This window comes from Haliotis rufescens, unplaced genomic scaffold, assembly GCF_023055435.1.
Source record: "Haliotis rufescens isolate VD_foot unplaced genomic scaffold, xgHalRufe1.0.p SCAF_18, whole genome shotgun sequence".
In the NCBI taxonomy this organism is placed as follows: domain Eukaryota; kingdom Metazoa; phylum Mollusca; class Gastropoda; order Lepetellida; family Haliotidae; genus Haliotis; species Haliotis rufescens.
Window position 1 is genome coordinate 7,100,210 of NW_025963868.1, and position 13,595 is coordinate 7,113,804.

Consider the following 13,595-nt stretch of genomic DNA (forward strand, 5'->3'; position numbering starts at 1 on the left):
TTTCCTCCACCGTGTATCTTAGAACCCCAACACAAACACTGACTAATTTTCATGTATTGTGTTTTGTAAATGGAATGCTAACTTGGTATCCCTTATCAGCAAAATATTTTGCATTTATGGCTAGACCGCATAAATAACCTCAGACGTGGTTGCATTTCACTGCCACAGGACCATTGAATTACTGCAAATATATGCAAGTTGAGCGGGGTCGAATATAGCAAATGATGAAATATATCATATCATGATCAAGTTGAAATAAGAACTAATTTTGAGATTGTAATCTCGTGTAGTTACATCAGTATTATACCGATGTACTGGGTCACTGTCACATTCAGCTATTGAGTTTATTAACTGAACCTCGACACGACAGTTTAGAGCTGTAGAATGCGTGTCAAGATAATTATGTGGATGTGCATATTAGATGATCTTAGATATATCCTTAAAATATCAGGTCCCCGCCTCCCGAACTTTCAAGACTTGCTAAACAACACAACGCCACGACACTACAACACAGTTAATCAGAGGTTTTATTGAAATGCATTGTCATGGTAACATGGTGGCTTCAAGAATGCAATTGCCAAATGAAAAACAATAGTAGTTTGAATATTATACAATAACGTGATATATATTTGAAATACATCATCACCAGATAAAATATCTTCTCTTGGATATTGTTTGCATAAAGTATAATATAACGTGAAAAGAAGAAAATGGTTGCAGATGCATATAAACACATCAAAAAAAATAAATTTCCGGAATATTTACATTAATGTAATTTCGTTTGCATATTTCAAGAACACAGATAAAAACATGTTTTTGTCATTATTATTCCCCCTTTTTGAAACAGTCCGTCCGTCTGTCTGTGCTCCGTCTCTTTTCCGTTTCCGGAGCAGAGCTCCTAAACCGTAGAATATGATTAGATGAAACTGGCTTTACAGATCAGTCTAGTAGTGAAAAGTGCTTGTTTAACAACTGAGATCTAAAAAAACCCAATAAAAACGAGAAGTTGGACCTAAACTGAATAAGAGGGAAATGCTCGTTTCCGGAGCAGAACCCCAAAGTCGTTGAGTATTTCTAGACGAAACTTGATTTACAGGTCAGTCTAGTGGTCAACTGGTGTCTTATGACGATTGGGGATAATAAAACATACTGAACAGCAGTATTTGTTTCATCAGTGAACTGTAGGCATCCAAGGCAATGAACCAAAAGTGGAGTGTAAGTAGTTTGACTCCATTTCTGAATTGCATCAGAACGGGGGCATTTGTGTCAGCACCTCCTGATGACTCTACTGTCATAATGAAAGACACCTTATATGAAACGCATGATTTCGTTTCATGAACATCACTTTTGGTTCAAATTTGATCCAGACGTCTAAGGCGCCATAACGTGCTACAGTGTTGCGTCCCTGAGCGGTGTAATAAGAAATCTAACTATGATGAGTTCGAATCATAGATCCATGGTTTCTTAGTACCATGTATCATGTTCTTGTATCAAGTTTCGACTTACTCTAACCTATTTGGCTTGCATGCTACAGTTTACCGGTCTGTTTGAAGGATCTTTGATTATGTACACACCATTGCAGGCAATGATTTTGAAACGAACAGAGACATTCTATATCAAGACACATTCTAGGTTGCTGCTGAACATCTTTGGAACTCATTTCCTGGACTCCTTTCAAGACCCTAGTCTTCACAGAAATGATATCCCTAAATGAACCTTCCACTGAGCAGCCGTATGATTAAAACATGTAGTAGTAGTAGTAGTAGTAGTAGTAGTAGTAGTAGTAGTAGTAGTAGTAGTAGTAGTAGAAGTAGTAGTATACAGATTAAAATAACAAATGCAGCAAAGATGGTTTTGGTGATCCTGGCACATTCAGGCTGGTTAGGCTCATCATTAGCTCAGGGCCCTTGCCCTTGAATAAGTAATACTCTAGTTATATCAGGCATGTCAGATTAATGTTGGTTGAAAGCCCGAAGTGATGCAAGTAAAACTTTGGTGACACCAATTAGCATGGGTATGGTGCTGATAGTGACGAGGTTGAAAGTAGGAGTGAGTGAAATGAATAAGCGAGTGAGCTGGAATTTAATCCGTCCTGAGCCTACTTAAACAGTATATCAGTTAAAACGGTAGCTCAGTATATATCAGTTAAAACGGTAGCTCAGCATATAACAGTTAAGACGTTAGTTCAGCATACGTGACATGTATACCCCCACTGTAGTAGCAGTAGTAGTAGTAAGGCAGAATAACAGCTTGTTCACTTCCTCCTGTGATCTTGTGCATTCTCGTACAGAGGACCTGCAATCAATGAAACTTTGATGTTAAGTAACCAGAACATCATGGTTCGACTGCACATGTGAAAGTTGGAATTTACTCACTTGATTCGTCAATGATTTGCAATGCTCCTTTACCGTTGAAAATGGAAAATATGGAAATTGGGATGGGAACATGAAAAATATTGCTGAGGTGGGATTACAACATACCGGAAATGGCTGCTACACCTGTCCTATTCACTGTCGTCATCTCAATTGGCTTGTCTCTACAACAGTCAAATGTTACAGAATATTAGCACCAATACATCCATGTATCTAACTGCCGGTTATGGCTATTAGGACAATTTGCTGAATCTATGGATATGTTTCAGTTCTTATTTTCAGGAGTTTTCCATTTGTGTGATGTGAAAACATTAAAAACAAAACTTACATGAAAAAGATATTTTTTGGTACACTCACCCATTCGGAACTTCTGTAATAACAAAGTAAAGAAGTGTTACAAATTTACATATATTACCCAGCATATGCTCTGACAGTTGGAATAAGAATAAATGCTACTTTCATCCATGAGTTAAGTGATTCATCATTAGTAAGTGAATCATAAACATGCGTTTGAGAATGTTAATGTTTGGCTACAACAAAATCTCACCTTTCTTCTCAGGTTGTCGAATGACCAACACGATAACAGCTACAAGCAGTCCTATGACCACGATTGCCATTAGTGCCATGCCTCCCCAAACAGCAGAACTAGTTGTGGTCTCTTGACCAGAGGCTCCCTTTGCAGCACCTTCAGCCGCGCTTCTTCCTACAATCCATAGTGCAAATAGGAATGGACATTAAAAAATAGCACACATTAAAATATAATTATCATTGTTTTTCAAAGATGAACTAAAATACAAATTTGATTTGCTTTTGTCCATGGTGTATGATTATTACTCAGAGAACGACCACATCATGTTTATTAAACAAACATAGATCCTCCTTCAGCCAACTTCAGATCACTTAATGATTGTCCCCGGTGGATTCCGGATGATAATATGTCCACATCAACCTGTGGTGGTCGTAAGAGGCGACCAAATGGATGGGTAGGTCCGATGAGTGAATTGTTTGATAGGGTGTGCTCGTTGCCCGACAGTTTGGATGGTTGCTCACAATATGGATTACTGCCTGATCTGGTCTAGACTCGATTATATACAGGTCGCCATCATAGAGATGCAAATTGCGGTGTTAAACAACAAAAAGGCATATTAAATGATTGGTCGCTAAACTTACCACCACTGGGCGATGTGACCTTCACTTTAATGACACATGTCCCAGTGCCTGTCTCGACTTGACCATCCGGGTATGTCAGGTTGTTGGTGTAAGTGTAATTCCCTTCATCTCCAGCACTGGCGTTGACAATGTGATAGGTGTCCTTGTCGCTTGACTGAGTTCTGGTTCCAGCTGCTGTAGCCAGCGTCCACGTCATCACATGGTGTCTTGGATAGGAATCAACTTTGCACTGTACTGTTCTGGACTGACCATTCACAACCCGAACAATCTCCTCGCACTGAATGGAAGGCGGGTCTGGGAATATAATTTTAAGTTTTATAAACACTATTAGAAAAATGCAATAGTAGTGTATTGAAGACGAAAATATAGAACGGAAATTAAATCAACACCATGCATGGCTATCAATTCAACCACATGCATCACGTCTGCAGCTGAATGTTTACTTGCTTATTGAGTTGATGCAATTGGAAGGACAGAATAAAGTGTAAGCCATTGTACGATACCGACTACATTATTAACATGTGTTTATAAGTCAATATCAAAGTGCTGATACCAGGCGCTCGCGAAAAATGAAGGTATTCTGCAACAACGGCCGGAAGCACCAGTCACAAAACATGATGTTGTTTGGTTGGTTTGTTATTTTGTGCCGCACTCAACAATATTCCAGCTATATGACGGCGGTCTGTAAATAATCGAGTCTGGACCAGACAATCCAGTGATTAATATCATGAGCATCGATCCACGCAATTGGGATCGATGACGTGCATCAACCAAATCAGCGAGCCTGACCACCCGATCCCGTTAGTCGCCTCTTACCAACACATGATGTACTTACATGGAATGCGTATCTTTACCAATTGTACACCGAACGAATAATTCCCTCTGTATGCAGGTGCAGATTGTGTTAGGTAATATGCAGGCTGTTGAATCATAACGATATACTCCCCAGCATCAGTTTGCTGTATGTTAGACATGACAGGCGGTGTCACAGATCTGACGAAGGACGAGTTCGTGTCAAGTCTCCGCCAAGTGAACGTCTCCGGTGAAGGAAAAGAAACGTCCGTTTCACTCAAGCTCACAGTATCACCGACTTTTGCATAGATGATCTTGCTTTGCATTCGTTTTGGAGGATCTACAAACACAAACAGTACAATTATCTTTTCCACTGTATCCTTATGATTAAATTATATGAAATATGACTCCTTTACTAAATACTAATTCATTACGAAAATTAAACTGACGACACAAAGTATTTCATTTCATGGAAATAGCATATGGTTCTTTCGTTTGATTTCATAGAATAATTCGAAATTACTATCAATATTTCCCGGTTTCCACATTATTTGTATAGTTGTTAAAGTCAATTCACGTTACTTACAAATAACATTGATCACTGTGGAATCTGATCCAAGTGTCTTGCCGTTTGAAGACACTGAACAAGTCCAGTTACCAGCTACGGTCCTGTTACCTTTCCCGGAAAAATAGCGTCCCGAGTAAAATAGATTCTTCCAGTTGTGGTTCCAGTGATAGGTCAAGCTTGTTTGAGGTGTGTATACGTTGCATTCAGTGTTGAAACTGAGTCCATCAGCGACTGTGATATTGTGGTTCACAATATCAACTCGTGTTTCGTTATCTGAAAGAAGGCAAATATTTGAAAGAACTGCCTAGAATCCCAACAGGTTAGGCTTATTGTCGCGGATATTTCCCCATAATTGTTCCGGATGTATTTGTTGGCTGTAGATTTCATTAAAATAACAAGTATGACGAAGCATGTCAGCGCAAAGAGGTTAACGCGGTGTTATGACAAACGTGCCCAAATCATGATGTATTGAGCTAACCTAGATATGTAAATAGTGTGCTGTATATGCGTTACATATACCAGTCCAATACTTGTGCTATCCAAAACCATGTGTGCATGTACCTTGTCAGGGATACCCCATGTATGTCCAGATATCAAGATACCACATGATACACAACAGGCAAAGTGTATCAAAACGTTGTAAACATTGTAACGCTCACAATAAAGAATCAGACTAAACTAGTGAGTGAGTGAGTATGGTTTTACGCCGCTTTTAGCAATATTCCAGCACTATCACGACGGGGGACACCATCAGACTAAACTAAGAGTGATAGCCATCATTTCATGTTTCTGAAACAAGTATTTCAATATACTGATACAATAAATATATTTTTAACATACCCGATAAACAAGCGATTCTTGGTATGTGATACTCATAGCAGGATGTTGTGTTTGTGATACTTCTTACATAGCACTGACTCAGATTTGTTTCTACTGGTGAACATTGAATCCGTGTATGCCAAAATAGTCCATGTTGTGTTCCAGTTTGACGCATAGCTACATTGCGTGTGCTGAAGGAAGAAGAATCAATGTTTAATCCATGCAAGCACATATGACTAATTCAAACAAGGGGCAAATTGCATATATATTCACCAACAGGTACTCATAATAACATAACTCGAAATGTCGAAATGTCAAAATCATTGCATGATGAATAGATAGCTGATGGTGTAACACATCCATGGTGGCAGGAAAGCTTGTTGGTTAAAGTGTTGTTTCTTCTCGCCAAATGCTCTATTCCCGAAATGGAAACACAAGGTGTATTTTGACTGGGTCACCGGTGGGACCGGGTACTCCCAGTTTATCTCAACAACCTGGTATCATCACCATTTGACAGTGATTCAAAAACACATAATTTTGACATAGTCGGTATCGTATAATTAAGTCTGCCTTTAGCAGCATTTGTGTTATGATTAAGCAAAGAGTTTTGTCCCTGATTCTTAATGTCGTGATTTGGCTGCAATATTGCTCAAAGTGCAGGACGTGCCTTCTCACTCATTCTGAAACTTACGTGTTGAAACCAAGCTGCTTGCACATGACATGTGAGACGTCTGGACCAAAGTATTGGAAGTAGTAAAGACACGCCCTCTGCCAAGTACCGTTGTGGTACATCTGAACATTGCCATAGTTAGGTCCTGGATCCAGACGCACTTGAAAACCTCCACCTGAAATGTGTCGATCAAAAGAATCGAAACTTCACTTCGCTCTTTCCAAACCTCCAGAGATCCCTGTTTGAATCTATCATAAGTGTGCACTTAATTTACTTATTGCTACTTTGTTCCTTGTATCCTGCACTGAACTACGACACATCTATTATATTAACTCAACTTTTTTCCAAACTTGTCATAATAGCAACTAGTTTACTGGTCAATGTCATAATGAAGGGGAAAGCGGTAAGCTGCTGACAGTGTAAAAGCTTCACTGTATGTAAATAAATACACTGATTTGACCTCAATTACTGTTGCTATTTGTCTACTGTCTGTTGCTGTAATCCATTTGATGATTTGGTTTTACTTACACACACATGCAGAGGAGAAAACTACTGTGAAGAATGGTACGATTGATCTCCATAGACTAGGGCTACAATACTCCATCTGAAATGGACACGTGAAGATCAATAATATAGGTGGAAAATATGTCTTCAGCAACCCATGCTTTCTTTCGACTAGGCTTAACGTAAGAGGCGACTAACTGGAATATTGCTGAGTGCGGCGTTAAACAACAAACAATCAATCAATCTGAAATGATGATACTAAACATACGATACAAAGGAAAACAATGAATTCAAGTTTGAAACATTTCAAGAACCCCTCACATACTATCAATGCGTTTATAGTATATTTAACACCTGACTATTAACACATGCCTCAAAACACTACATAAAGACACAGAAAAGAGACCATATGTGTTTATATGCAACATACTGTTATCTATAGCCAAATCAGCAATTTCTAGTAAAAGGCATCAACCGTTCTGTTTTAGTTGTTTATGGTAAATAAATGTACTGCACTTTCGTTTAAACGATTGATACGCGTGCTTACAAGAATGTGGTTTAATCTTTCTTAATATGTACATGGGACGCACAACATATACATAAATAAAAAAGCAGATTTCATTTTATGTATTTTCTTCTCACATTTGTTATTTTTTAATTTCATACAAATAGGTAATATGAACAACATGGCATGCATAGTATTTCATGTGCGCGACCATGTATCGAACCCTCTACAGTTCTCTCTGTTTTGATTGAATATAGTGAACATTGAATATAGTGTTTCAGGCTCATCCGAAGGTGCATATTAACTTTGTTTCACGTTACATAATACATTTTAATTACGACCCACCGGTACTTGAAGACCAGCAAAGCTTGAAACCTACAGGAGGAAACACGTATTACGTTACAGAACGTTCCAGCCATCTGGACATACATGTGGTGAAAGCAATTGAGGAGGCTAATTCTTTCTCACATCCTGGTTTGCATTGCAACTTTATGATATGTCGAGGCTTGTTCAAAGCCAAACTGACAAAGTGCAGGAGGTACTAAATACCAGTACTCACAGTTTTCGCCTCTGGTCGCCGACTGTGCATGGTGAAGGCCTCACGTTATTAATATCTTATTTTTCTCTGTCCAAAGTTTAGTTAATTTCGACCATTTCTGATATTTCTACTGATTTGATCATTCCAGACATTCTAGATATGTTTCTGGTGTATAAATACAAACGGCAAACCCTTTCCATAAGCAAAAGACATATCTGCTAAAGGCAGACTCCACTCGACTATATAAGAAGTTTTATGTGTTTCTGAGCCACCATTACATTGCACATATATATCAGCTTGACAAACATTTACAAACGAAGAAATACTCACTGTTACATCTAGTCGACCATAGATTCAATGCGTTGTCAAAGTTTTGTAAAGCTGTGACTGGCTACGCGTTGACGAGCATTTAGGTTAACATGGCCCTTCCTTGTGTATATATATTGGCTTTTTACATCCTGGTCGTGCTGGCATTGTATAACGCCATGCCTTCCCGGGAACGTAGCCTTCACTAAAATAGATGAATGTGTAATCATACAACTCGTACACGACTTCAGTGTTTTTAGTGTACATTCACCAGTTTCTACCCACTTTGTTCGACCTGGTAAGACTTTGTAAATTTAGCATGTTTTTGAGAAATTATATTTCGAAGAAAAAGACATATTTAGCTAGTAATAAAGGTCTTAATGTCTAGTACCTGTGTGGCACTGGACACTCCTCCCCAACATTTGTATCATAAACATGTCGATAAGTGTAACCTTGTGAATGTATTTTGTCATATTTCTTCAGTATGTTTCGTAGATTGTCACTTAATTATTGATTCTGCCGTTGCATATATAACACAGGGAAACGGTGGGGGTAAAACTGATTCATTTTGTACTCCTTTCAATCTGTATATACGAATAACTGCGACACGAGTAATGTAACCATGTGCAGAACACATGTTTCAGGTCAGGTGGAGTTCAGATATGACAGTGATGTTGAGTAGCTTGACGGGTGACAGCGCATGGCAGCTCATCTCCTGAGAATATTTTTAGCTTTGACAGACAGCTGGGAAAGTTAACTCCAATGGGCGCTGGGAATGCACGTTGTCTGTAAGTTGATATGTAGTAAATGTGGTATTTGAAGTAGCAGCAACAACAACAGCAGTAGTACTCGTAGTAGTAGTAGTAGTAGAAGTAGTAGTAGTAGTAGTAGTAGTAGTAGTAGTAGTGGAGGTGGTCGTTTTTAACATCATTGCAATTAGAGTGATTGAGTGAGTTGTGTTTAACGCCGCTAACAGTATTCCAGTCGTATCACGGCGTGCCAGCTTAATGTGGGACGAAAACCTGAAGTGATGCAGTAGTCAGATGTTCACCGCGTTGGTGAAACCCACGAGGACGGGTTTGATGTTGACAGACCTAGAAATCAAATCGGGGCGAGATTGCAAGTAGATACGGTATGTTCAGTGCGACTGGAGTGAATGAAACTGGGGTTTAAGCCGTTATAAGTCAACTTGGACGGTATATCAGTTACCACGGCATTAGCTTAGCTTATATGACACGCCAGGGATGTAGGTCTTACATTTACGAAGTGATGAATCCCATGGGCTTGGGTATGTGACCATTGCAGCTCCCAGATGGAATATGTCTATACGCCATATTAGTCCTTTACCCATTAGTTAAGGTTTCATGTGCATACTTCACAGAATATAAGTCAGATTAACACTATATATCTTTCAAAAGCCTGTCAGTCAAACTCTTTATTGTAAGAGGGTTGCATGCCCATCAGGACATTTTCTTCATGAGGCCACACAGTCAACACCTGCGCTTGTTTTAGGAATGTTACTGCCTTAAAATCAAGATTTGAATATTCAATACTTCTGAAAGGGAACAAAATCACTTTGTTGTGCTATGAGGTTGTCACGGGTCGTCTGAGGCGCCGCGATTCGCTTTCCTCACACATTAAGCTGACACGCCGTGATATACCTGGAATACTGTTAAAAGCGGCGTTAAACCCAACTCACTCACTCATCGTTTTACCATGGCGGGGGCAATATCAACACACCTACCTGTAATTTAATGTGGGAGGAAAGCCCGAAGTGATGCAGGTCTCAGACGTTTACCACTTCTCTGAAACCCACGAGCACAGGCATGGTGCTGACAAACCTAGAAACATAATCGGGGCGAACCGGGATTCGAACCATTAATCATGTTTCTGGCGTACCAAAGGGAAGCAACTCTGCACAGCAAATCGCGGCGTCTTTAACGACTTGGCCACCCGTTGCCCCTAGTAATACGATGACTTGCAATCAGCGAAATCACATACATGATAACAATTGTGGCTCATTCTTGCGACGATTATTTTCGGAACCTTCTCTGATCATAATTTCTATGGTCAATCAGTGGCGATTCCGTGATAGAACTTGTCCCCTGCAACATGTCTTGTCGCAAGAGTCGACTTCCTGGAATTGGTTGTCAGGCTCGGAGGCTGGTAGCTTGTCATCGTGTCCAGACAGCGTGGTACTTTGCTCTTACTATCAATCTCTGGATTATTTACATACCGCCGTGGTATAGCTGGAACAGAAACAAATCTATGCACACACATAACGTGATGACGTCACATATACTATGATGGAGAGAATGTCTTTGCTGGATGGCCAGTCAAGAAAAACAGTAAGTCAAAAGGAAGGTTGTCGTGTTCAGTAATGATACAATAGTAAAACTGTCAGGGAAGAGACGACGGAACTAATTACGGCTGCTAACCTTATTCACACCACTACCGTGTTGTTGTGGATTATACCCACAAAACGGAAATTCCGGGGTTTAATACCTGCCCGCGCCATACCAAAAGACGTTAAAACAATTGCAAGGTACTTGGTGTTACTCAGTTTGGCCGTCGGCATTGAGGGCATAAACCAAGGACTTGACTCCTTTTCAAATTCAACGAACAGTTTCCATACTGATAGAAGGGGTCCGGTCCAATGTTTGATTTAAATAATTGGATATTTTTGGACAATATTTCGTTTTTCATGTTTTGAACTTAGAAATATGTTGGAGTCGAAGTTGGGGGTATAACACTAGTGAGCCCTGCGCTTTTTAGCCTGGTTTTATCTAAATTGTCACACGTATTCACAAAAGTAGACTTTCGCGTCCAGGCTGGAATTTCTATATATGGCCGTTTTATAAGTGACATAACATAAGTTATGCCTCCGGCGCATGAGTGAACTCTATATGGAACAGTTAGATATATATTTGGGCTTAAGATTATAGATAGTAGAATAGTAGATAGCAGGAAATGGTCCAATGAAAATATTATTGTCGTACAGGTATTAACACTCCCAGTGTAATGTTCGTTGGGGAATGTGGACGGTATCCATAGACCTTAAACTGACTAAAAGTACTAACTAAAAGTACTACATATGCCATCTCACAGACTTCCGCGTAAGGCATACGAAATGTTATTTAATCTTGATTCAGTAGGTAGACCTTGTGTACACTTGCTCCCGATTTTGCTCTAGCTCGAGTTGAATGTACAAGGCCTAATATTGATACCGGGCTACACAACACAATTCCAAAATCTGAATGATTATGTACATATTGTAACTTAAATACACACCAAATCAATTTGTATTTCGACCTTCAGTTAGTATTTGAAACTTCAGGCTTACACCATCAAAGACTAAATAACAAAGTAATAATAAAGTCCGATAACAAACAAGACGTTTATCTATTAATTATTATGTTTAGGAAACGGCAACGGTAGAAATGTTAGGTACAGTAATGGTCTTTGTCAAAGCATGTATTTGCATGTGTTACAGTAAACAGTATCGTTATGAAAAACAGTATGCCAAACCCGAAGTATTACAATGTTAATCCTTACTAAGGCTGGTTCACACAGCTCGACTGTGGCAGTTACAATTACATAACCATGGTATACCTCCTGTGTGTGCAACTACATGTTAATATCCTTCATGAAGACATGTTTATCTTTACCATCCTACATTGAAAAGTTTACCAATGGCTTTGTTGAAACAAAGTGAGTGCGAAAGTTGAAAGTTAACGTGTCATGGGCAGTATTTCAACTATATCGTGACGAGAATTTTTTTATGCCTGGATAGATCTGTTATACATCGTATATAGATATATTTTGTGTGTATCCTTTTGGAACTTTCAAGAGATTAATTCGGGTGACAGTCTACACCTATTCTGCTGTCAAGGTCACATGAGGTGTTCAAATTAGTTGGTTTGTTGTTTAACGCCACACTCAGCAACATTCCAGCTATATGACGGTGGTATGTAAATAATCAAGTCTGGACCAGACAATCCAGTGATTGATATCATGAGTGGTTTCTGATGGACATTCAAATCCCCTCCTGCCATATCCCTAACAGTTTCATAAACGTTATCATTTGTGTGCAAAGGATATGCCTTTGTCTTGGAAGCTAATCTCATCATCTCATCTAGAACGTCAAAATCGTCGCCAAAACATCAGACATCAAGCGTACCGTATTTCCTCTATAAGACGCTCGGCCGTCTATCAATTTCGCGAGAGCCGTTGACTGGGCGTTATTAGAGTGAGTGAGTATGGTTTTAGCAATATTCCAGCAATATCACGGCGGGGGACACCATAAATGGGCTTCACACATTGTACCCATGTCGGGAATCGAACCCGGGGCTTCGGCGTAACGAACGAACGCTTTAACCACTAGGCTACCCGACCGCCCCAGTCGTTATTAGAGACCCAGCATCTAGAAGAGTTAGTACAGTTCTTATGGGTTATCGGCGGACATATTTATGAGGATCGATATGTAGGCTATCGATGTATTGATACGCACATTTTTTCAGTGAAAAGTAATAATATATTTTAATGTGGTTTCTGAAGCAAACATAACACCACTTTGTAAGCAATCAGAATCAAGAAATCTTCAATATCATTGTATAATATGTTGTCAGAACCTTGGATTTACATTAGATACTGTTATTTTTATAACAGCATCAGGAGCTGATCTCAGTACCTTTTCTTATACTAAATGCCATAGGAATCAGGAAGAAAATAAGATCAAATTCCATGTGTTTATTAGAAAGCGTGCTACAGCTTATTTCACTTTAAAAAAGTTGAATCATGTTATTACAAACGATTAGTTCACATTTGAAAAAAAATGTGCAATCTTGCTTTCGGAACTGAATTGAACCTTATGTTACTCAAGCCCACAAGACATGGTGCGTTGAGGGTTAACAGTGAACTATCTGTATATTCACATACATGGCGGCATCATGTTCTATAATCACTGAAAAACATTCATAATAGATTTACAGAAAATTGATAACTGCTTCATGATAAGTTTGTCTTTGCATTCAAATAATTTGACCAATTTAAACATTGAAGGATTTCCTGCATCATCAGAATATATTTTGAGTGACAGGTAACAAACATTTCAAAAGTGAAGTAATTATACTCATCAGCAATGTCATTACAAGAACACAATGGAACTGATGTTTTTTGGCTTGGTTTGTTGTTTTACGCCGCACTCACCAATATTCCAGCAATATGACGGCGGTCTGTAAGTAATCGAGTCTGGACCAGACAATCAAGTGATTGATATCATGAGCATCGATCCAAGCAATTGGGATCGATGACATGCATCAACCAAGTCAGCGAGCCTGACCACCCGATCC

The 13,595-nt window shown here is 39.2% G+C and overlaps 1 protein-coding gene across 1 annotated transcript in view; it reads right to left on the reverse strand.

Annotated features, from left to right (window-relative positions):
- The window catches only part of LOC124128704, a 68,832-nt gene that overhangs the window by 29,695 nt on the left and 25,542 nt on the right, over positions 1-13,595 (reverse strand). The window lies entirely within an intron of this gene.